A 26,299-nucleotide genomic window follows, 5' to 3' on the forward strand; every position below is an offset into this window, starting at 1 on the left:
ATGGCTGACATGAGGGGCAGACATATGGCTGACATAGGGGGGCTTATGGCTGACATAGGGGGGCTTATGGCTGGCATTGGGGGGCTTATGGCTGACATTGGGGGGCTGATAGATGGCTAAAGGTTTGGGGGTTGATCTGAGCCATTGAGGGTCTGATTTGAGGTCTGATTAACATTGGGGGTCTGATTGCTGGTCTGACCTGAAGTGTAATGAAAAATATTTTTTCTTATTGTTCTCCTCTAAAACCTAGGTGCGTCTTATAGGGCGAAAAATACGGTACAGTGCATCAGAGACCAGTGCAGCAGAGACCAGTGCAGCAGAGACCATAGTCGTTATATAGTGTTATATATTTTAATACGCACCTTGTGTTTTGTTATGCGCGTGAATCAGTCAGCCCCACCCACCCCCTGACAATTCCACATTGGCTTTGGACAATTGTGGCACCAATCCCAATCCAAGAGAAAAGTAAATATGATGCAAACGGACATCAGAATACTACAATCCACACCCTTTTAAAGGATTTATAACCCCAGCAGTTTTGTATTCTTTATGTCATGACATGAAGACGAATTTCAGGCTCCCTCTAGGTAACAGAAGCCTCATGCACATCAATGTCGTTTTTCTTAGCACTTTCTATTCAGGGTGGCCCTAGAGTATTACGCAGACCTGGAAAGATGCCCACTTCATAAAAGGCATTATGCCCCTCAACGCCAGCTGAGGCTGAAAAGAGACGCTACTAACATGTTGACTCAAATCTCAAATAAATCAGCTTTCTGATGTATTTCTAGATGTCCTGAGTACAATCAGATGGAATGTTCTGTATTATAAGAGTAATCCTCCAGACAAAATTCATGCCAAACAATTCAAAATGTAGTCCTCATGCATACAGCTCCATAGGTTCTATGTTGTATCAGTCTGACTTGTGGGCCATACCATACCAATGGTGAATCCAGGATGCTCCATCAGGTGGTTTATTACAGGAGCTGTTCCACCCTCAGAACAAAGGAGAGAATATAGTATGATGCTGTATGGAGGCACCATCAGTGTACCCAAGGTTTCATTTACATGCTCTGTGTGTATGAGGCCTTAAAGTGGTGCTCGGTTACAATTAGGCAGAATAGGCAGCCGCCTCGGGCTCCATTGAGAAGGAAGGGGTGAAATTAATTAATCTTACTTGGGAAGGTGAAGAAGGGATGTTAAAGGGCCATTAAATAAATGATTGTCCGCCGCTATCAGCCCAATCAGGGGTACACCAAGAGAGCTAGTCCTGCCTTGTAGTCTGAGCTATTCATTTGGATGCCGAGAAAAATAAGGACCATGGGGGAGATGTATCATCTCTCTTGCACCAGAAAAGTGGCTTATGAAAGTTGCAAACTGTGCATTTGAGACTTAAAAAAAAAAATAGAAAAAAGACGTAAGTGCCTCTTCTGTACGCTGCCGTCGCTTCTTTTCCAAAAGTGGCTTGGCAAGAGGCGGGAAAGGGACAAGGCCACAGCCAAAAAAATTTCACCAGCTCCGAACTGTCGAAGATTTCTGTTTAGGCGCATGGACCGCAGGAGGATGTGCCTAATTTATGACAAGGCAGCGCAGGGGATATCAAGACCTGCACAGAAAGCGGCGGTCTTGATAAGTCTCCCCCTTTGAGCATAAAATAAGGAAATAGAGGAATTGTGAATAAGGCCAGCCAACAAGAACCTCATAGAACAGGTATCAACCTTATGTTAGACTGGAGACTGCCATGTCACCCCTAATGGGGGTCATTACAAAATCCTGATACTGTAAATTTTTGATATTATTTATAAATAAATGAGCTTCTTTATTCTGTAGAATCACATAGTCAACCCTGCCATATGTATGCCATTTGTCAGTGGGACTGCTCAGGTCCAGCCAGGGTTGCCATGGCAACGCTGGCATGTCAGTCCCTAGGTAACTGAAGGGCTCCACTAGCAGCACTCAGTAAGATGGCATTGCAGAGCGGGGGCACGGTGACATAACATCCTGTTCTTTGTGTATATTTGGTGGCGGTTATTTTTACAGATCTACACCACTATTCATGTATTTGTCTTAATGCATTTGGTAAATTGTTGCCCATCTCAGAGGTTTAGGAGATGAGCCGGCTGCGGTGTGTGTGCAGCTTTAAGAGGCAGCACCAGTGGGGGGATGCTGCTGTTGTGAGCCAGTCAGACGTTGACTAGATTTCGTATTGATGCCTCCATCTGAAGCCGCCCGGGAGACTCATGTTTACTCTTGAATACATGGAATGGTGCCAGGTTGGCACTGCTCTCCATGTTTATACATTGAAATTCAGGGCATGACTCTGACTTCCAAATGATCCTCTCAAATTAGTGCTCATTTCGCAGAATGCACAGGCTGCTTGTGACAACTCTGTAAAAGGTCTGAGAATAACAGTAGGCCTGAAATTTAACCCATAACATACTGTAAAGACAGTCAGACTTGTGGCCAAAAATATACTGGGTATGGATACAGAAAAATGAGCCATGGGATAATAAAGATAGATAGATAGATATTAGATAGATAGATAGATAGATATTAGATAGATAGATAGATAGATAGATAGATAGATATTAGATAGATAGACAGACAGATAGATAGATATGAGATAGATAGATAGATAGATAGATATGAGATAGATAGATAGATAGATAGATAGATAGATAGATAGATAGATATGAGATAGATAGACAGATAGATAGATAGATAGATAGATAGATATGAGATAGATAGATAGATAGATAGATAGACAGACAGACAGACAGATAGATATGAGATAGATAGACAGACAGATAGATATGAGATAGATAGATAGACAGACAGACAGATAGATAGATAGATAGATAGACAGACAGATAGATATTAGATAGATAGATATTAGATAGATAGACAGATAGATAGATAGATAGATAGATAGATAGATATGAGATAGATAGATAGATAGATAGATAGATATTAGATAGATAGACAGACAGATAGATAGATATGAGATAGATAGACAGACAGACAGACAGACAGAGAGATAGATAGATAGATAGACAGACAGATAGATAGATAGATGTTAGATAGATAGACAGACAGATAGATATGAGATAGAGATATAGAGACAGGCACTCTACATCTGGTAATACACGGCCAGAAAAGATGTATATAGAGGATGTGCAAATATTAGACACACATAAAAGGAGGAGTTAAAAATAAATATTAAAAAGAGGAAATTAAAATTATTAAAAATAAATAAACCCCCAAAAGGTATTCAATAAAATAATATTCACTAAAATAATAGCTAAATTGTGCCGTAGCTGCCAATAAAGATAAATCTGGATGCTGTGGCAGTTCCATCTCCATACTATCGACACATGTACAGCATATAAACATCATATGCATCATCCAATGATAGATTGATGATTCTTCTTGATATTTAGAGACTTTTCAGTATAGAATAAAAGGGAACAATTCATACAGTGTGAATATTGCTGTTTAAGGTCTATACAGTTCATACACTCTGGATGTAGTCCCTTGAAAACGCAATGATCAATAAGAGTAATGATAATGCAATGTGGCCACGGTATAGGTCAAATGTTATGGATCTTCAAAAGCCCAAAGTCTGCTTATAAGAACGTATATTAGCAGTCAAGTACTCAAGTCAAGCAGTCAAGATTATTTTTCTATTACACTCAGGTCTTGTGTTTTCATATTAAAATTTTTTACCCAGTTATTGCATAGATCTGATATACAGTGCCGTTGTGCATTAAAATGCCTCTTTGTATCCCCTCCGCCACCTCTAAATACATTTGCAGAATTCCGTTTTTACTTCCGCACCTTTGACTTCCACATCTCACATGCAGAATTTGCAGTTACATTCTGCACCAGTGACAGTAACGTATATGGTGTATATGGCATATTGGTGTACGTGTAAGCGCATCCCAACGTGGTCTGCATGCAGGATTGCTGGCATACTATGAGAAGCACTTTGGCAATGTGCACGAGCATTCAGAGTGAAGCTTCAGCAGACGTATATGCAAAGTAGCAGGGCATGCATGCTGCGTCCATTATGTGAGGAACATTCATACTGAACACTTGGATGCACTTCCTGTGCAATCTGCGTAGGGTTCAGTGAACCCTCTATGGCGTGATGGGCAGCTTCCACAGAGTGTTCAAAGCAGCTTAGAGCAAACATACTATGAGAACAAGGAGAGATCCAGACCAACTGACACAATGTATTTCATTTTTCCATAAATCTTCCACTGCTCTATGCCACCATATTAATAATTGTGAGATCTGTAGTAATACTCAGAGACAAGCAAATCCACTTTATATGTGCCGCCATAAAGCCTCATAGTGCCTGATTTCATCACTGTGTGGTACGAACATTAACAAACGGCAGCTCTGAGGCCATCCTTCGTAGCGGCCAGATGGACTAGTAAAAAAGTGACAACCGTGCAAAATGGCTGCTGTCCTATTAGTACACACAAAACCTGTCCTAATCACACAGCAGGACAAGTTACTTCACAACACTGAGCTAAAGAGCTGCCTCATCCTCCTCTCTGCTCTGCTTGTCAGGGATTATAATCCTGAATACAGTTGATAAGATCTTCAGCTGAATCTTATCTTATGGTGTAAATTCCAATCCCTGCTGGAATTTAGGCCATAAATGTCTGATAAGTGAGGGTCAAGTGACCCCTCTGATCAGCACTCAGAAGGGGCCATGGTGCTCCTGTGAGTTCTGCATCCCCTTGATCCAGGTACATATGGCTGTATCTTTGCTTTGTTCAGCACAGCTGTCATATGGATGAACCATTGTGTCTGTGTAAACCAAAAAATGGGGTGCATGAATTGAAGGAATGCAGGTGCTCCATTTACGGTGATGATTGGTGGAGGACCTGGAGTTCAGACCCCTCATGATCAGTATTGATGGTCTACAAAACGGATCAGCAACCTTTGGTACTCCCAGCATGCACATTTACACGGCTGTTCTCGTAACTCCTATAGAAGTGAAAGGGGGATTCTGGGAGTTGTAGTTTCAAAACAGCTGAAATGGCTCAGATTGCTGATCCCTGCCTACAATATTGATGTATGGATGCGCAATATAGTACTGTTTGATGCATATGTAGTGTCCCACTAGATCGGCGTGGGCACTACACAAGGGTCAATTGGTGTGCGCGTTACTCCTACTCACAAGGGACAGAAATGTTATATTTAATTGTGCATTTTATGTATTTTCTAATGTGTTTTTATATGCATTTCCCCTGTGTAAATGTGTAAGCAGGCCTAGTTGGGTGTTGTTAGACATCCCAGACACTAGAGGGAGATAGGGAGCCCCTAGTATAAATATCCAGGCCCAGACAGGGAGAGTTAGTTCAGAGTTCAGAGTCTGGAGTCTGCAGAGACAGAAGTTAGAAGGCACCAGCCAGGGACAAGCTGAGGGCCTCCTCCTGACATGCAGCTAGACAGCCCAGGCTTCTACTTGTTACCAGGAGGCTAGTAGAGGGATCCTAGCCTACCTGCTGATCAAGAGAGCCTTAGTTAGCTCTGAAGACACCCCAGTTGCAGGACAGCACCTCCTGGGAGAAACCTGCAGTTACCCTCAAGCCGAGTAAGGACAATACCGGGTCAGATAAGTACCCTGATGGGCAGAGGTTCTATAAAGTAAAGCAAGCGCCAATACTGGAGGAAGGATTTATATACCAAGGATTAAAGCCAGCATTTAGGCATCCGGGCCTTGGGATCCAGCCAGCTAGAATAGCTGAAGGGGATGGAGCAGCATTGTACTGTAAAGCATCAACCGTTGTGCCCTCCAAGTATCTTGCATGATTAATTCCTGCCACTATTTAAAGTCTACCTGCTTGTGAAGTATTGTTCAAGGGACTGCATTATCATCACTATCAACTGTAACTGTATGTACAAAGTTGGACTGTGTTCACCAAGTAAAGCAACGTTTGGTTTATCCACTGAGTACTCAGTTATTCCTCCTATAAATCGGTGTGCCACCGTTACAGGCACTGGCGTCACGAATCCAACAGGGACCTTGCCCCAGGCACTAAAAATACCTGTAACATCCAGGGCACCTCATCCACCATCAGGCCTGGTCCCTATATACAGAGTGTGCCCCAGAGGAACTGTGTCTACCTCTCCTTCACTGCCGCATGCCTGCCCAGGGTTCTCCAATACAGTGAGCAACCCTCGATTGCCCATAACCGTGACCTCGCTTCGCTATACCCTGCAGGTCTGGCGTGCTGCACAATGATCATGTGTCTTAAGCCCTGAGAAAAGATTAGGGTACATCTACATGTAAATCTGCAGCAGCAAAATCCACCCCAAATCTTGCCGCTGATTTGAAATCCGCACCACAGTCTAATTTATGCTGTGTCTGAGTCTAATTTAGCTTTTGATAGGGGGTAGAAGATGGGTTTGGAACCCACCTATCATGATAATCAGGGTCCCTTGGGCACTGCTGTTATATTCAAATTCTATGGCACTGCCAGAGATAGCCGAGACTGTGGTTGACTCTGTCAGTCCCATAGAGATGGATAGAGCAGTGGATCTGCTAGCAGCGCCGTGTCTGTCTATGCTAGGCATTTAGGGGCACATTAGTTAAGACCGGTGTTTTAGACGCTGGTCCTAATAAATCCCTGCGCTGGTAGTGGATTGTCGACGTTATGTAAAGACCCTACATGGAAATTTCACAGTGGGCCCATGCCTAGGAGGGTCACCCAAGCCCTCCTCAAGGGAGCAAGTCAGGTACATAATGGTTTGATTCTCTCCTACGCACCTGTTTAGCAGCCGCAGGTGCCCTCCTGAATTCAACTGTATGGACCTCAGGACAGTGATACAGTTCAATACTGTGGAACAGGTGGTAGTATTTTGTGCTGCACTGTGGTATATGGTTTGGTTGGGACGGTATATTGCTCTGCATTATAGTATTGCGGGTTCTGCCTACTTCTTTTGTCCCTGACTAATTATGTTGCTTTGCCTTCTGTCAATTTGGACCTGCCTGCAACATGTGGCAACTTTTACATTTTTTTCCAGGGCCACTTTTAGTTTCCAGTCCAGCCCTGATAATAAATGAATTCTTTCAATAGTGATAAATCTAATCTTAACAGAGATTCGGGCACAAAGGTAATCCAAAAAACCTCCCTATTTAACAATTTTCTTCTGTGGTCCCCTCCCCTCACTGGTCTGAATATCCTCTCTATTCCTCTAAAACGGAAATGCTGATGTCCCCCATGAAGTAGAGGTCACACTACCAAAAACCCTTTGATTAGCTATTCATACAAGGGAAAATGGAGAGTATTGTAAGTCCAATTACACTGTGCCGAGCATGTATAACCGTGTATTGCAAATGACTCCTTGTTGCGGCTCTGTACTGTAGCTAATAAAGGAGGCTAGGGGTCTCCCCTATATTACATCTATGCGTCTTAACAGGGCATCTAGATAGGGGTAATCTAAAACAATCATGTTAAAAAATGAAATTTACCATAAAATGCCTTGTTCCTTCCAAAGAGATTTTAGCATGCCAGACCCCTAGGGACTTCTAGGGACGTGCAAGATAGTCCTATACACCTATATTTCCACATTGGTCCCTCAGCTTTATGCACTGAAAAAAAACGAGCGAGCCAGTCTTTCCTCCTCTGCAGTGTGCGTCCGATTCATCATCTGTCATGGAGACTCCTTTATGTGTCAGAAATCGAGGGATAGGAGCTTCATAAATATGGTATTTGACCCAAACTCCAAGTTTTTTTCCATTTTATTAAATTTTTTATAGCAGGAAATTGACGTAAATACATTAGTAGCTTATTATAGGGAATTTAGTTAAAAGAACACAGAACAGGCGAAGCTCTCTTGAGGGACACTGAATCCAGCTGTAATGATGAGGTAGAGGTAGCAGGGGACCAGGGGGACATGAGTTGGCATGCTATCACAACCTCTATTTTAATCCCAGCTGGTACCAAATTCCTAGTGCAACATAGGGTAATCCAGCTCAGCTCACAGATAGAAATCCATTAGCAATGCACATTCGTCATTCATGTCTTAACCCGTTCAAAGCACCCTAAGGTTTCCCAGCTATTATTCTTGCAGAAAACTAAAAACACCCCTTTGAAATAGTCAAAAAAAATAATAATCTCGCTTGTCAACACTAGGAGCAGTTTGATCCTTGTCACGTGTACAAATGTTTGGAACAAAACCTTGCCGTCACTGACCTTGTATTCACCTTTATAGTCACAGATGGATTAAAATATTGGTGCACTGGGCAAAACCCAAAAAGTTAGCAAAAATACATTTATACGTACATAACTACAAGAGGAGGCGGCAGGAGGCAGACTATAAACGCTTCTGCGCCGCTTGCACGTATTCATGATGGAGGAGACCAGAGACTAGAATTGTTGACAGCCGGAAGAATGGGGGCAGTGGCACACAGAGTTTCTGCAGACTGCCTCCCTTGACCTATAAACCCGATGCGACTGAAATAAATGCAAATGATCCTGACTTGCTTCACATACTACTAAATGGTATTCAGACCAAGTTGTGTCTAGCAGACAGACAATCAGCCACTGTCCCACCCATGCAATACACACAGCCTGGGAAAGAAAAGAAAAAAAGAAACGGCAACAGAGGATCACTTGACACACAAAAACTATTATACTCATCACAGTGATCTTCTTTCACCTCGAAGACCGTGCAGGCAACACAGTAACACAGAGTCACAGGCTATGTTTGAAAAGTGTTATTGGGAATGGCATATTTAGAAAAGTGATAGAACTATCTTCCATTTACATATGCAAATGATGCTGGCATTTGCTTAATTAATGAAACTGGCAAATACAATGCCGCCAGTGCACACTGGATCACGCTAGAATGGTCGCATTAATGAGGCTGATTTGATATTTCCTTTCTAAGAGACGCCACAGAGAGCGGTATTAAAAATTAGGCTTTGGAAGAGAAAACTGGCACAGATCTCTGATTTGGAATGGTGGGGACCGGCAGAAGTGCACAGTGGGACCATATGCTGCTTTGCAGTTCTGTTCTGTAAGCTAGAGACGTGGTCCAGGGACCACAGCATTTTTTTAAATCAGTCTTTTAAATACCTAGTTATGAACAGGTTACAAGGCTTGCTAATCCTCAATTCATACAGTGCTATGACAATTCATACAGTGCTATGACATACTCCCATACCATAAGGTAGAGATCAGGAGGAGAAGAGCATAGTTACCAGTTGCACCATTACCACCATTGGTGAATCCAACTTATATAGTTAGTGTAGTTGGGTGATGTGATGCATTTGCTGTTGAATGCAGTATCAGTTTGGTGTTCCTTGGGTCTTAGGATGATTCTGAGGACCCACTCTCCATCTACTTAGACGACATACATCTCCGCTTATAACCTTATCATAATCTTTGTTGTTGTCATTGTATACACATGACATCAATAAGCTCTAGTAGGTTATTTTTGAACTATCCCAAATGAATTGACCCTAGTGACAAGTGATTAGCTCCAAAGCCATTGCCAGATGGGGTTGTCTTCTGGAGCTTTGAGCCATCTATATCATGTGAAATACTAGGCCCACTGGATGATCCTCTAGTACTCTGGTGGGGCAATTCGACTTTTGCTGAATTTTAAGACTGAGCAAATCTATTCTAAGCTAATGAAAGATTTTCGATTAGTTTGGGACTAGGGATGAGCGAATCGACTTCGGATGAAACATCCGAAGTCGATTTGCATAAGACTTTGTTCTAATACTGTACAGAGCAGGAGCTCCTTACAGTATTAGAATGTATTGGCTCCAATGAGCCGAAGTTATTGCTCCACTTGAAACCGAACCAGAGTTCGGGAAATGTTTTTTTACAGTACAAGTTGTAGGCAAATTTATTTTCCGTGTTTGTGGAGGGGGAGGCTTGTTAACGGCCCTATTTATGGACGTCCTCGGGCCCTAGAGTGACGTCAGCACGCCAGCTTTTCACTTCCGGGTCAGCATGAGGGCGGTCTTGGTGGAGTCTCGTGGCCACACATCAGTGGCGTCTCAGGTGCAGGGCAATAGGAGATCGCTTTTCCGGCTCTGGGGAGCCACGGCTGACTTGGTAGGATCAGGGTCGGTGCGTGTGGTGGCTTACGTCCCGGTTCGGTGCTGGCTCACGGCAGCGGGTGATGTCGGCACAGCCGGGGGTCAGGTGCCGTGCTATGGGAATGTTTGTTCGGTGTGTATGCGATATGCTGAGGGGCCACACTCACGGTCAGACGCAGTCGGGGTGTTTGTGTTCTATCTTTCTGGTTGGGGGTGGCAGCGTTGGCCCGGTACTTAGTTAGTGTTCATACGGTATATAAAATATATATATATTTTTCTCTGTTAATTGTCAGCTTATTAATCGGTCAACTTTGGTATCATACACAGCAATCCATGAATCCTGAGGCCATTCAATGTTAGAGTAATATTCAATATTGGGTTATTTTGAATGGTAGGTAATGTAATTTTGTGGACCTCTTCCGTGACAATAGGGTCGTCAAAATCCCTCCATGACATCTGCTGCACATAGAAGTTCAGGTCTTTTAAGACGGCACTCGCTCAAGAGGAGAGAAGATACCTTGGTTGCCCGGTGCTCTGCTGTTTTTTAAAATAGATACCTATCAGCAGTATCTGTGATCAAAGACAGTTTTGAATCTCATACACTTAACCCTTCAAACGCTGTGGTATTGTGACCCCAGCGGAGTTGTAGAGTCAGCTCAGCACGCATGTTGGGCCCTGCATTCCCTGGATTGAGGCGAGTGGACCCAGCATGCATGTGGTAGTGCACTCCCTGGGTGCTTTGGTGGCTGTTGTGGCACATCATAGGTGGTGTTTGGTGTGGGGTTCTCGTCTTGTGGGGATCGCCGGGGCATTTGGTAGACAGTCCCAGAGGGTTAGGTGCGAGTGTGTTTGCTGAGAATCTCGGGTTGCAAATGGGAGTAGCATTGGCACCAGATATTTTCTATATTGGGAAAAATAAAGAAATAAAAAATATAGTTTGTGGGTTTTAGTTTTTCTCTTCACAGTATGCTTTAGTCTATCTATCAGCACAAGGGAGCTGCATTCAGAATTCAGCAAATTAGGTGTGTATGATTGCACGTACTTAGGGGGCACGTTCCGGGCGCTTTTCTAACTATTATGTATACGTTTTTGTTCGGTCCGTGGGTGTCGTCTTGGGTCAAATTGGTGTCATTTCGGTGTTACTGCTTGCCAGAGGGTAGGTATGGTCTGGATGGTCGAGTCACTGTAGGGGTGCACTAGGTTTCACTTAGGTTCTTCACGGCGGTTGGTTTAGGTAGATCCCACATAGTAGATCTTACTGGTTGGTGTGGTGGATATGTGTAGTTCTGTCACAATTCAGGCGGTCACGTCAATAGGCACAATTATACGCAAGACCGGTCACGACTACAGGCACGATATTCTGAAGTCTATCACGACTATAGACACGGGGTTACGAGTCCTCTCACGACTACAGGCACGATATTACGAAGTCTGTCACGACTACAGACACGAGGTTATGAGTCCTCTCACGACTACAGGCACAATGTTACAAATCCTGTCACGACTACAGGCACGATATTATGAAGTCTGTCATGACTAAAGGCACAATGTTACAAGTCCTGTCATGACTACAGGCACAATATTACGAAGTCTGCCATGCCTACAGGCACGATGTTATGAAGCCTGTCACGACGACAGGTACGAGGTTTACATAAGCCTGTCATGTCTACAGGCATTATGGTTACGATGGTCCGGTCACGACTACAACGTACAGCACAGGAGTGATATTAGTCCTGTCAGGACTATAGCCATGATTATTAGGTGATTGGTGGTAGGTATAGGCACGATATTTTCGATATCCACGTCACGTCTACTGGCACGGTTACGGAAGCTGGTCACATTACAGGTACTAGGTGGCACGGGTCCGTTAGAGATGTCACAAGTAGGGGTCTGGTTAAGGTCAGTTACTTTTTCATTTATGTCGTTCATCTTGATTTTAGTTACACAATGTCACACGCCTCCGACATCGAGAGAACATCTTCGTTACATGGAAGTGTTGATCTCCAATCTGAATAGGGTGCTGTTCCTTCAATGAGGTCTTGGACTATTCCTAAGTTGACGGCGGAGTTGTTGAAAAGGGGAATACCTTTCCCAGCAACAGCTAAGAAAGCAGAACTTTTCCGCCTCCTCTCCTCAGAGACTGCAGGTCCCAGTCAGCGGATGGTGTCCATGAACACTATACAGACCTCTCTTACCCAACTTCATGCAGTGATCAATTCGATGGCCACGTCCATTTCAGACATTCAGGCTAGGCTGGAGACGGTTGAAAGTAGGGATGTTTCGTCTAGCTTAGTGGTACAGAGACCTCCAGTGGCCTCAACATCACAAGCTAGGGTTGCTGGTGTTTCAGCTAATTTTTCCAACATAGCACTGTCACATTTTATTCCCGCTAACATCCATCAGGACATCCTTGAGGGTAAGGATGTTAATTTAGCTTCACTACTTATAGCAGCGCATGAGGTCCCTGACAATAAGACTATAGCCTGTGGGGAAGTTTCTATTATTTACAAATCCAAAGATGTTAGACTTAATAGTTAAATGTTTCTGAATTCGTCCTAGCATTTAGTCTATTTCGTGATGTTATCTGTTGAGTTAGCCTACATAGGAGGGAAGAGTTGGACCTTTATTTATATAAGGTGGTGGATTTAGGTCATAAATATGGGGGTACGTCTTTTTATGACTACCATCGTTCATTTCCAGCTAAAGCAGCAGCTGCTCTTGCACAGTTCCGGCATATCACTGATTGGTCTAATATCGACACAGAGTTGTTTTGCCACAACTTTGCGGGTCTTAAAGCCTCCTCGTGTGCTACGTGCAATTCCTTCTCGCATACAGCTGAATAGTGTTCTAGTCTAATTTACTGACAGAAACGGCACAGACTAGGAACGTTCCAGGTGCATCGCCTAGCAATAGCAGGGTTGTTTCAGAGGTTGATAAATTGGGCCGATTAAGTATCTTGGTAGGTCACAAGTTTGTAATAATTTTAATTATACAGCATGTCACTACAGTCAGTGTAGGTTATTACATTTGTGTTCCATATGTTTCAGGGCCCATCCCCGTGTCGTTTGTCCACAGAAGAACAACCACACAGCATGACTAAGCGTGGTAGACACTGAACTGCTTAAATCTCATTTAAGAGACCATCCTGAGCCCTGCTTGGTTCAGTATGTAGTTGACGGCTTAGAAAATCGATTCCATACGGGTTTGGTTGCGTTACCTCAGTCATCTTATGAGTGTAGGAACCTTCTGTCGGCCCTCAAAGACCCAGGGTCAGTCTTGGAGCTGATTCAGACAGAGTTAGATAAGGGGTATCTGATAGGACCATTGAGTCAGCCTCCTTTTGACTGTTGGAGGGTAAAACCTGTGGGGGTGGTAACCGGAAAAGTTTCTAATAAAAAAAGATTAATATACGATTTGTCAGCACCACATTCTTTACCTATCCCTAGTCTGAACTCCTTGATACCATCAGAGGAGTTCTCTATGAAGTACTCTTCTGTTGATGAGGCTATCCAGATGATACTCCTTTTAGGTAAAGGTGCATGGGTGTCAAAAGCGGACGTTACAGACGCGTTTAAGTTACTCCCGTTACAACCAAAGTTATGGCAGTGGCACGGTATTAGGTGGAAAGGTCGATATTATTTTTCCAATAAGTTAACCTTCGGTTCCAAATCCAGTCCATGGATATTTGACCAATTTGCTAAGGCCCTGCACTGGATTTTGGCTAATAGTTTCCATGCCAATTATGTGATTCATTACTTGGATGATTTTTTGTTAATCGAACCTCTGTCACAAGCCCCTCGAGACCTGCATACGTTACTTTCCGTGTTCAGTGATCTCAGAGTACCAGCGGCGCCTAATAAGATGGAGTGCCCTAGCACTTCAATTACCTTTTTGGGTTTGCAGCTAGATACAGTAAAGATGCAGGCTAGTCTTCCGTAAGATACGTTGTGCAGAATCAGAGATGTGGTACACAGGTTAGCACATGTTAGGGTCACCACAAGGGCAAATCTCCAATCCCTCCTGGGCATGATGAATTTTGCAATGCGTATTATTCCTCAAGGGAGGACGTTTATATCTTGGCTACTAAAGCTGCTTCCTTCAGCCCCAGATCAAGACAGTTCAGTGTATCTAGATCAACATGCTATGGCCGATTTACTCATGTGGGACACCTTTTTAGCACAGTGGAATGGTATTTCTTTATTTGTTCCTACAGCGTCAAAGCAGTTCCCCTGTGTCTATACAGATGCGGCGTCATCAGTTCGGTTTGCTGCCATATATGGGAAACATTGATTAGCGAGTCCTTGGCCACCTGAGGTAGCAAACATTCCGGGTTTTAGTCAGTCGTCTCCGTTATTCGAGATCTACCCCATAGTAGGGGCGGCACAGGCCTGGGGTAGGCAGTGGAGAAATCGCACAGGTTTTTTTTTGACAGATAATACTGTTACTGCAGACATCCTTATGAAGAGGAGATCAGGTTCCATAGAAATCATGTTGTTTGTTTGGCTGGCACTACAGCATGGGTTTCATTTCATGTGTACACATATTAGTGGTGATAAGAATGTTGCAGCAGATGCTCTTTTCTGGCTTAACTTTCAGCTCTTCTTCCAGGTATTCCCAGAGGCAGACTCCTTGCAGACACCAACTCCTCATCACAATCAACTGGTGATGGATTAGCGTTGCACCTCGCCGCGGCCAGGAGTCTTGTTGCTAAGTCATTATCCAGCAACATGGTTAAAGCATATAAGACCGCTTGGAGGAATTTAAGGGAACGTACCCACCTGGTGGCACGGGGCACATATGCTATTTAATGGCTTTTGTAGCTTTTTGTCACTCTGACCTTAAGCTAGTGTATAGTACTATTAAAGTATACCTTGCTGGCATACAGCATTACTACTATGTTCAACACCCTGATCAGCCGTCTCTTTTTTCAGCACATCCCATCAAAGCATTGTTAGGAGGAATTCAGAAAGTGACTGCCAAAAGTCAGCCTACTCGTCAGCCAGTGTCAGGGCAGATGTTTAGACAGCACTCCAAATGGTTATGATGCTTAGTGAATTTTATTTAATTTCAGCTGGTCATAGTGGTACACTAGAAGCAACGTTTTGAGCAGAATGAAATGCCCTTCATCAGGCAGTGAGGTAACCACATGGAAGGCATGTGGTTACCTCACTGCCTGATGAAGGGCATGTCATTCTGCCCGAAACGTTGCTTCTAGTGTACCACTATGACCGGCTGAAATGAAATAAAATTCACTAAGCATCATAACCGTTTGGAGTGCTGTTTAAATTTATATGACGTGTTTAGTTCTTGGGGTGGAGCAAAGAACACAACATTGATGAGCACCCACACTAGCCAGGATACGAGAGAGTGCTGTGGTCATCTGTTTATAGTAGGGCAGATGTTTAGGTCATTATCTGACTTGTTGCGAAACGAATCCTTAGGCCATACTTTTAGTTTATTCATTAAAACAGCTATGTATTTAAGTTTCTACGGTTTCCTTAGGCCGAGTGAATTTACCCGTTCAGCATTGCAGAAAGCTTTCTTACGAAAAAGTCAGCTTGTGTGGCAGGACTAATGTTATATTTTAACCTTTGATTCGACATCTCAGCCTGGGGAACTAGTAGAGGTAAAATATTTTGCCATAGGTAACAATTGGTGCCCGGTCAGGGTCTTTCATGAGTGGTTAGAGTTAGTCAGGGATGCTCCGGAGGAGTCGCCGTTGTTAGCCATTAATGGCACCCCGCTTAGTACTCAGACCTTCATGAAGTACATTCGCATTTTATTAGTCAATATGGGGGTGAATCCTATGTCGATATCTGACCACTCTTTCAGAATTGGAGCTGCGTCCGCTGTTTCAAAAAAACAACATCCCGGGGCATATCAGTAAGAGGTTGGGTAGGTGGAAATCATCCTGTTATGTATGGTATATTCCAGACCCTCATCATGAAATGTCTCTTGCTTATTAGAAACTGGTCATGTAATAATTGTTTAAATAAACATTTCTGAACCTACGGTCTGATCTTTTTGCCCCCTTTAGGTTGCCCTACTACAGCAGTTATAGCATAACTCAACTGCTAGGCATAGCTAGGGTGAGGTAGGCCAGGTACGTTTCTGATAGCCGATCGACCACAAGTTGTAGGCAAATTTATTTGCCGTGTTTGTGGGAGGAGGAGGGGAGGCTTGTTAACGGCCCTATTTATGGACGTCCTGGGGCCCTAGGGTGACGTCAGCACGCCGGCTTTTCACTCACTCACCCACCCACACCATCTTAGCTAGGGTGAGGTAGGTCAGGTATGTTTCTGATAGCCGATCCAACCACAAATTAATTTATGAAGTTATTGCGCGAAGTCTCGCAAGACTTCGCGAAGCTATAACTTCGGCTCATCAGAGCCAATACATTCTAATACTGTTAGAATAGGGATTTTGATCAGGAACAGCTTTGAGGGAATGAGGGGCTGAGGAGCTGGGCACACTGCTTAATACAGCTGCTGCTGCAGCACCTCATTTTAGCAGTTCTGTGTTAGAAAACCAACTAGCTGCAAGAAAATAACATGTTTTTTTTTTTCATTGAACAGAGAGCTTTATTATTTCAGGCCTGGTGAAAAAAAATAATATTCGCAGCAAACACTGCGTTGTATTATCTGTGTTGGCGGACGCATTACTGCATCAGATGGTGTTTTCAAACATATTAGTCCAATAATTTCATAACTGAACAAGTCTTATTTCAGGCCTAGTGAAAAAAAAAAAAAATTCTTCACATTGTATTATCTGTGTTAGCAGACGCATTACTGCAGGTGTTTTCATACATTTTAGTCCAATAATTTCAGTCAAAAAAGTGTTATTTGAGTGGAAAAACAATTTGCCCCAAACACTACGTTGTTTTATCTGTGTTACTGGACGCATCAGAAATCAGACTGTGTGTTTCAAATTAATTTTACTAGTAAAATTTAATTGTGATATTAAACACATAGTTGAAAGATATTTCAATGCAAAAATTGCCTATTCCCAAAGTAAATTGTCAATATCACTTTGTATTTCAGAAGGGGAGGGGCATTTTATTGTTCTTCTGTCTTTACATTACAGTACATACTTTAAAGGGCATCTGTCAGCAGTTTTGTACATCTGTGTTCGTCCCATGTTCATATGCGCCTGCATTGCTGAGAAAAATGAAGTTTTAATATATGCAAATGAGATTATAGGAGCAACAGGGGCGTTGCCGTTACACCTAAAGGCTCTGCTCTCTCTGTAACTGTCACACCCTCTACACTTTGATTGACAGGGCCAGGCATTGTAAACATCATCACTGGTCCTGTCAATCAAAGAGTGCGAGGCAGTTGCAGAGAAAGCGGAGCCTCTAGGTGTAGCAACACACCATTGCTTCTAGAGTCTCATTTGCATATATTAAAACTTTATTTTTCTCAGCAATGCAGGCGCATATGAACATGGAACCAACACAGATGTCTTCAGCTGCCAAGCACACATGCAACAGGTCAGACAGCTTCATAGGTACAAATCTCATGACAGATGCCCTTTAAATATTGCTAGTACAATTTAAAAATCCATGTGTACCAAACCCGTAACTTTTAATTTATAGGAAACTGGTGACTTCTCACTTATAGGCCTCATAATAAAATGTCTGTAAAACGAAAGTGTGCAAAATGAAAGACCCATGCAGGGGCGTATCTCTAATAAGGTAAAGTTAGGCAGTGGCCTCAGGTGGCACTGTGCTAAGACAGCAGGGGGGCTGCAATTTAGCCTCCTGCCCTGAATTTCTGCATAGCCCTGCAGACATCTGTGTCTTTGGGGATTATTGTACATTGCGGTTTTACATAGTACAAAACCGCAATGTACAATGAACCATTAGAATAGGTGTACATACCAGAGTATAAAGGACCTTTGGAATACAGTAATGGTAGGCTAAAGGAGCTTTGATGATGTCGTCATGTCACATGATCGCAAGTCCTTTATTCTCCAAAATTACGCCAGAGGAGAAGGAGAACAGAGAACCTATAGCCTGTAAGTAAATACAGTATCTCACAAAAGTGAGTACACCCCTCACATTTTTGAAAATATTTTATTATATCTTTTCATGGGACAACACTGAAGATATGACACTTTGATACAATGTAAATTAGTCAGTGTACAGCTTGCATAACAGTGTAAATTTGGTGTGCCCTCAAAATAACTCAACACATAGCCATTAATGCCTAAACCGCTGGCAACAAAAGTGAGTACACCCCTAAGTGAAATGGCCAAATTGTGCCCAATTAGCTATTTTCCCTCCCCGGTGTCATATGACTTGTTAGTGTTACAAGGTCTCAGGTGTGACTGGGGAGCAGGTGTGTTGAATTTGGTGTTATCGCTCTTACACTCTCTCATACTGGAAATTCAACATGGCACCTCATGGCAAAGAACTCTCTGAGGATCTGAAAAAAAGAATTGTTGCTCTACATAAAGATGGCCTTGGCTATAACAAGATTGCCAACACCCTGACAATGTGCTGCAGCATGGTGGCCAAAAACATACAGCATTTTAACAAGACAGGTTCCACTCAAAACAGGCCTTGCCATGGTCAGCCAAAGAAGTTGAGTGCACGTGCTCAGCGTCATATCCATAGGTTGTCTTTTTAAAATAGACGTTTGATCGCTGTCAGCATTGCTGCAGAGGTTGAAGGGGTGGGGGGCTAGCCTGTCAGTGCTCAGACCATACACCGCACACTGCATCAAATTGGTCTGCATGGTTGTCATCCCAGAGGAAAGCCTCTTCTAACGATGATGCACAAGAAAGCCTGCAAACAGTTTACTTAAAGGGGTTATCCCATCATAATGATCACTGTTAAATCTGTTAATGATTTGACAGTGATCATTTTTGTAAATATACTTTATTAACAAATTCCCACCGATTAGGAGAAAATTCATCCCCACTTACCTTATTGTTGTGACTCGGTCTCCCCTGGTTACGACCACCGCTCTTCCGCAACATCCCGATGGTCGCGCTTGCCCAGAAGACTTCTTCTTTTCTCCCGGCCGGGCCACTCGCTGTCCTGAACGCGCACGCTGCCGCGCATGCGCGACTGTGACTTCTTCCCGGCCAGAATAGTACAGAGCTGCGAACGCGCACGCCTGCTCTGTACTATACTGGCCAGAAATAAGTCACATTGCGCATGCGCGGCACCGTGCGCGTTCAGTCCAGCGCGCGGCCCGGCCGGGAGAAGACTTCAATCAAGATGAAGCCCGCCCCCAGCCAGAATCCAGGAAGTGAACGCGCGGTGGCAGCAGGTAAGTATGAAAACGCAAAGTGGGATAACCCCTTTAAGATAAGCAGACTAAGGACATGGATTACAGGAAACATGTCCTGTGGTCTGATGAGACCAAGATAAACTTATTTGGTTCAAATGCTGTCAAGTGTGTGTGGCGGCAACCAGGTGAGGAGTACAAAGACAAGTGTGTCTTGCCTACAGTCAAGCTGCATGAGTGCTGCTGTCTGTAGGGAGCTACTATTCAGTTCATTGAGGGACCATAATTGCCAACATACTGAAACAGAGCATGGTCCCCTCCCTTCAGAAACTGGGCCACAGGGCAGTATTCCAACATGATAACAACCCAAACACACCTCCAAGATAACCACTGCCTTGCTAATGAAATGGAGGGTAAAGGTGCTGGACTGGCCAAGCATGTTTCCAGACCTAAACCCTATTGAGCATCTGTGGGGCATCCTCAAACAGAAGGTGGAGGGGAGCAAGGTCTCTAACATCCACCAGCTCCATGATGTCATCATGGAGGAGTGGAATTGGATTCTAGTCGCAACCTTTGAAGCTCTAGTGAACTCTATGCCCAAGAGAGTTAAGGCAGTGCTGAAAAATAATGATGGCCATACAAAATATTGGCACTTTGGGCACAATTTGACTATTTTCACTTAGGTTTAGACATTAAAGGCTGTGTGTTGAGTTATTTTGAGGGCACAACAAATTTACACTGTTAAAAAAGCTGTACACTGACTATTTTACTTTGTATCAAAGTGTCATATCTTCAGTGTTGTCCCATGAAAAGATATAATAAAATATTTACAAAAATGGTGTACTCACTTTTGTGAGATACTGTATAATAACACTGCGCCTCCGAGACAATGTACAGCGTACTGAAAAGGAAGCAGCGCCAGCATGGAGCACTATAGCTCATCAGTGAGGGTGTTGGACCCCCACTGATCAGATATTGATGACCTATCCTGAGAATTGGGGGAGGGGGTATCGGCCATTTCAGTTTTTGCCTCAGGCAGCAGAAAGGCTAGGTGCAGCCCTAGACCCTCATCCTGCCACATTAGGATGAGGCCTCATCCTGCCACATTACCCCAGAGTCAGAATGTGGGTAGCAGCACCAGCCATCTGGCCAGTAGTAGTAGTAGCAACAGCAGGCCACAATTCTCCTTGGCTTCTGAAAGGCACATCATTATTACTGAAGACAAAGAGGATAAAAATGTGGATTGGATGGCTCATTCCTCTTCTCAGTCATAGCAGGATGATGTGGAGGTCACCTCTGAGTATGACACCATGCCTTGGGGCCAGGGGTCACAGCATTCCTCCTGCTTCACCTCTTTGCAACCCCAGAGAAGCCTTTCAGTTTCAGTTGCATCCTCTCTGTCTTCACTGCTCACCCCTAGTGGGGTGCCTTCTTTTTTCCCAGAAAAAGGCAACAAAACCCTACCACACGCTACAGAAGATAATCAAGAGAGTCTCCCTGTTGATGAGTTGTGTGAGAACAGTCAGCATTTGGACTGCCATGAGGAGGAGGTTCAGGGGGAGGCAGTGGACCACATGCATAGCTGTGTTGGTGGTGGTAGTAGTGGCACTTGTAGCCATGGTGGTGGCAGTAGGGGCAGTGGTAGCGACAGTGGCACTCAAGTAAAATACAGAGCAGTGAATCGGGGGGGAGGCATGGAGCCCATGATGATATGACCCTGATAACCCTTGCTGACGGTGCCCCATCATGCCACTGCCTGCCTGTCTATCATCATGTTCTGTAATGTATGGCTACTGTTGTTGCTGCCATCATGCTACTTCAGCTGTTGGCCTGCCTATCATCATGTTCTGTACCATATGACTGCTGTTTCTGCCACTGTGTCAGCTGCTTTTCTTTGCTGATAATCCTCTACTGGCACTTTTATCACCACTACTACTACTAATACCACCCCTAAACAGCCACACACACATCTACTTCCTTGTATATCCCATGCTGTGCTGCTTATGCTGCCACTACTATTGTGGCCACATGCCACTATTACCCTACCCTTTCCATATCCACACTGTACTGTTTCTGCTCCTAATTAAAAGGGAGACTTTTTCAAGGCTTGTTCAGAGCAAAGCACTCTTGTTCTGTTAATGCATAATTTTTAGATGCTTGTGCAGAACAAGCCCATCTTTCTTCTAATAATTAACATTTGTGTGTGTATAAATATGGGCATGCATTTTTCCCCCATTAAGGTATCATTTTTGAAAGCTTGGGCCCAACAAGCCACTGTTGTTTTCCCATAACACCGTATGTGTCCCGATAAGGGACAGTTTTTGAAAGCTTTCTAATATGAAAAACACATGCAATAGCACAGTGTGTTTTTAAACATGCTGTTTGTTAACACTGTCAAACATGGATTTACCCATAGCTATGCATGTCAGTGTCCCTCTGAGATTATTTGCTATTGCTGCCATTGCATTCAAGAGATTAAAAGTGAAAAGAAAGGGGTGGGGGGGAGGGAGGCGAGAAAGAGCAATTAATTTGTTTTAAAAAAATTAACATAAAGAGATAATATCTTTTCATAAAATATCTAGTCCAAGGAGACTAGTGGACTTTATATATCAATTTTCAAGGCAATTAAAGCAACTTTGATTTGTGTACAATCGATTCCGTCACTAATTGAATGTTTTAACAAATTCTACGAATCAGACACAAAAGAAATTTAAAGAAGTTTGCTCATTCCTACTGAATACACATTAATATGGCATAATATTGGCTGCATACATAAGGCCTGGTATTACGTAATATATTAAATATATTTGTCTGCCCGTCATGTAACCACTTCATAACTACTACAAAAGAATAAAAGCAATACAAAGAAAAATATCACAATCCTGATGCCAGTACAGTACTCATCAAGAAAACCCAATGGATGAGAAAGCAATAAAATATAACCTTTAGTAAACCTTTTTTTTTTTTTAAACAGCCATCAGGACAAACACAATTGTACCGTTCTCATCATATTAGCACAACCTAAAATGCCTAACCATAGAGTTTCTATACTCACAAGGGCAACCCCATCAGGAAACTTTCCTTGTTACTGATCGCCCTACATCATCAGGGGAACGAAGTAATATGTCCTAAATTGGAGATGGGGCTTCTATGTTAAAGGGAATCTGTCACACCAATTTTGAACAATTACCTACATTAATACATGAGCAGTACTGCAGATATGGAGTCCAGATCACTATTGTTTATTTTCCTACTGCCTCCTATTCCCCCGCTGTCAGCGCTCAGAGCTGCATTGAAATGCATTGTCAGGACTGCTGTGCATGTGCACAAGTCCTCTCCATTACGTTAGCACAGCACAGCAGTCCTGACTGTGCATATCAGAGCAACTTTATGTGCTGACAGCGGGGGAATGGGGGACAGTAAGAAAATAAAAAATTGTGATCTGGACTCCATATCTGAAGTACTACTCTTGTATTGCTGTAAATAATGATCCAAAATCAAGGTGACAGATTCTCTTTAATGATTTATGCAGGTACACTCCGTGGTTAGGCATTTTAGGGTGTGCCAGTTCCCCACTAGGAAATATTAAGGACAGTGGAGGCCCCAGGGACTCATGGAAAACAAGCAACCAGGATTAACATGGATAAGACTGTAAGGGTGCATTCACATGATTTTATGTATTTTGCTGTCTGCAAAAAATAGGGATGACATCCGTGTGACGTCAATGTTGCATCCATTTGTTTGCAGATCCATTGTAACAATGCCTATCTTTGTCCAAAAATGGACAAGAATAGGGCATGTTCTAAAGGGTTACGGAAGGGACATACAGATGAGGATAGCACACTGAGATGAATGGATCTGCATCCTATCTACAAAAAATGCAGATCGGATGCAGACCAAAAATACAGTCGTGTGAATGGGGTCTAAGGGCTCATGCACACGAACATATTTTTTTTGGGAATAAACTGTAAATAAAAGACCAGTAAACATTACATTTACCTTTTTATTCATGTTCATGTCCAGAGTATTTTCATGAGGAATATTACCTGCAATATTTAAAAATATGTATATATTTTTATACATCATATATACACCGATGCATAAGAACTTAAGTAACTTTGTGCATGCATTGCATTAGTTATCTTGTACTGATCCTCAGTTACAGCCTGTATTATACTCCAAAGCTGCACTCGCTATTCTGCTGCTGGAGTCACTGTGTACATACATTACATACATTGCTTATCCTGTACTGTTTCTGAGTTATAGCCTGTGTTATACTCCAGACCTGCATTTATAATTCTGAAGCCTCCACAGAGTAAATCAATCTTAAAGCATTCCCTGCTGGCTCAATATCTGCAAAGGGCTTTTTTTTAAATCCCTGGCAGACAAGTCACTGTTTCTGGATAAATACTGAAGATACTGTACACTCACAAATGAAGTATAGCTCCTTAATGTTTTGGTCATGGGAAACCCCTTTAAAGAAAACTCATCAAAACTCACATTGTCTATATGGTGTGTCCTTACATGGCCTTTATTAAAAATATTGAGCTGTTCTGTCACAAATGGTTTACTGTTTTTCTTTTTTTTTAATTTAATGTTTTATTTGTTTTATTATTATAATACAAAATTTATATCGATATTGCATTTGTGACATTATAAAGTCCATAAGTTCATCAAATCTGATTTATGATCATAATTAACAATAATTGCATACAAGTATCCATAATTATGTGAACATTTAAAAGTCAAGTGGATATCTCTTGATGAGGAGGATAGCAGGACTCACCCGCATGCGAAAGCTTAATAAAGCGGATGGACAAAGCATCTCATTTAGCGTAATATTATCTATTAGGGGCAGGGATGAGAGACCCGCGGCCCAGACGGCCGCCAAGCAGCGAGCGCGCATCGCGCACGCCCCTCCCCAGACACGGGCAAACACGATCGGCAGGGTTGACACTCATGTGGCCAATCACTTGATGCTCACATACTCCGTGCAAGGAGGGCTTACGGCGATCTTTAATCGCAAACATTTCATAAAGCAGAGAACAGAAAAAAGGGGGGTCCAGCAGTCTTCGATCACAGTGGTGGAAAGCCCACTCACATATTTTACTGCCTCATCCCCATGTAGTTAAATTAAATATTAGTGCCGTGATTAGCCGAACCTCGCATATATTCACATTGGTATCTCATGTGCCAAAGAACTCGATTCGAGTATCGTACGGCGGTCACCGGCAATTAAGAGGATGTAAACAAAAAAACCACAGCCAGAGGCCCACTCTGTCCCATTCAGAACACATGGTAGCACGCCTGCCACACGTGTCATATCCCTGCCCGCAGTCAAACCACATGTCTGGCAGGAAGAGCCGCACCCCGAGTCGCACCCGGTGCCCAGGCGCCCCAAGGTCCCGAGCCCCAGTCCCCCGCCCGTGTGCCGCTCAGTATCATGAATAAAATAAAAATTTCAACCATTGTTTAATGCCGGGAAGTCCTCCCATCCTCCAAAATTCCCAGAGATACTCCCATGCTCCAGTATAACTTTACATTCTTCACCAATACAATGCATATAAAAGAAACCAGACTGATAGGATTTTCCCCAACCTATCCCACCAACCCACCCCACCACCTTGCAGGAAGAGAACAAAAAAAAAAAAAAAAAGGGAAGAAGGGTCCTAATTAATTGGCCGTGTCCCAATCCTTCCACATATTATTCCACTTTAAGTAGGATCCTCTTTGTTTATACAGAATCTTCTCATAGCTTTTCACTTTCTCAACCAAGCCCAGCCAGTTATTACAATCTGGGGAGGAAGAGGAAAACCATGATCTAGAAATAAGGAGCCTGGCCAAGAACATCACCTTGATCAACAAATGGCATTTAATAGGCTGATGATTGACCTCCGATAAATCTCCCAGGACCCATATTCTGGGGGACAAAGGGACAACAATATTAAGTTTACGAGCCAGATTCTTTTGGACCAAACTCCAATACCTACTCACCATTGGGCAGTCCCAAAACAGATGTAAGTGATCTGCCTCGGAATCGCCACAACGTGGGCAGTCAGAGGAGGCCCTTAGTCCTCTTCTATGTAGCCATATGGGTGTCACATAAATTTTGTGCAAAATATTAAATTGTACGACGGTGTGGTTAAAGTTATGTGAAACCAACTTTGAATTTTCCCCTATGTTCTCCCAGTTTGGAGGGCCCACCTCTGAAAGAAGAGAAGACCAGGCTCTCTGTCCTGGAGAAAGAACATCCAAAAAGAAATTATCCATTAAGTGTCTATAACAATGTGATAGTTTGATTCTCGTAACAATTTTCTTACAAATTAAGTCATGTAGAAATACAGGAGTATCTATAGTAAAGAGGTGACTATTCGAAGTGCTAGAGAGTGCAAACCTCAATTGAAAATATGCGTACCAAGCCACCTCCCCTAAATTTGCCCTTAATTCCGTGAGGGGCAAAATTTGTCCGCCACTGACTACTTGATGTAAGTACTGAACATTTTTGGTCCTCCAATACTGGCAGCAGCTTAGGTCATTTAAATAAAAAAGTTTTGGGTTATGCCACAATGGGGTGCAGATAAGTGATGCCTTAACTCCGCACCAACTCCTTATGGCCAACCAAGTCTTTATAGCCATTCTGCAAAAAAGTGTATACCCACTTAGTGTATTTGATAAATAGTCAGATTCCAGTACTGTAAAAAAATCAGAAAAACCTGAATCTTTCACCACTTTGCTGCAGAAAGGGCTATTTTCCCAGTCGTTAAAAAGGCAGAGTTGGGAGGCCACAAAATAGCCCCTAAAATAGGGGAGGTTGAGACCTCCCCGATTGTAGGGCATGGAAAAGTAAAGTAGCTTCAGTCTCACGCGCTTCCTCCCCCATAGTAAATCATTGAGCATCCGCTCTATCAATCTGAAATACTTATCTGCGATCCACACAGGAGAGTTGCGTAAGACATAAAGAACCTGGGGCAGCACTACCATTTTTATTAAT

Source organism: Bufo bufo, chromosome 1 (assembly GCF_905171765.1).
Source record: "Bufo bufo chromosome 1, aBufBuf1.1, whole genome shotgun sequence".
Classification (NCBI taxonomy): Eukaryota; Metazoa; Chordata; class Amphibia; order Anura; family Bufonidae; genus Bufo; species Bufo bufo.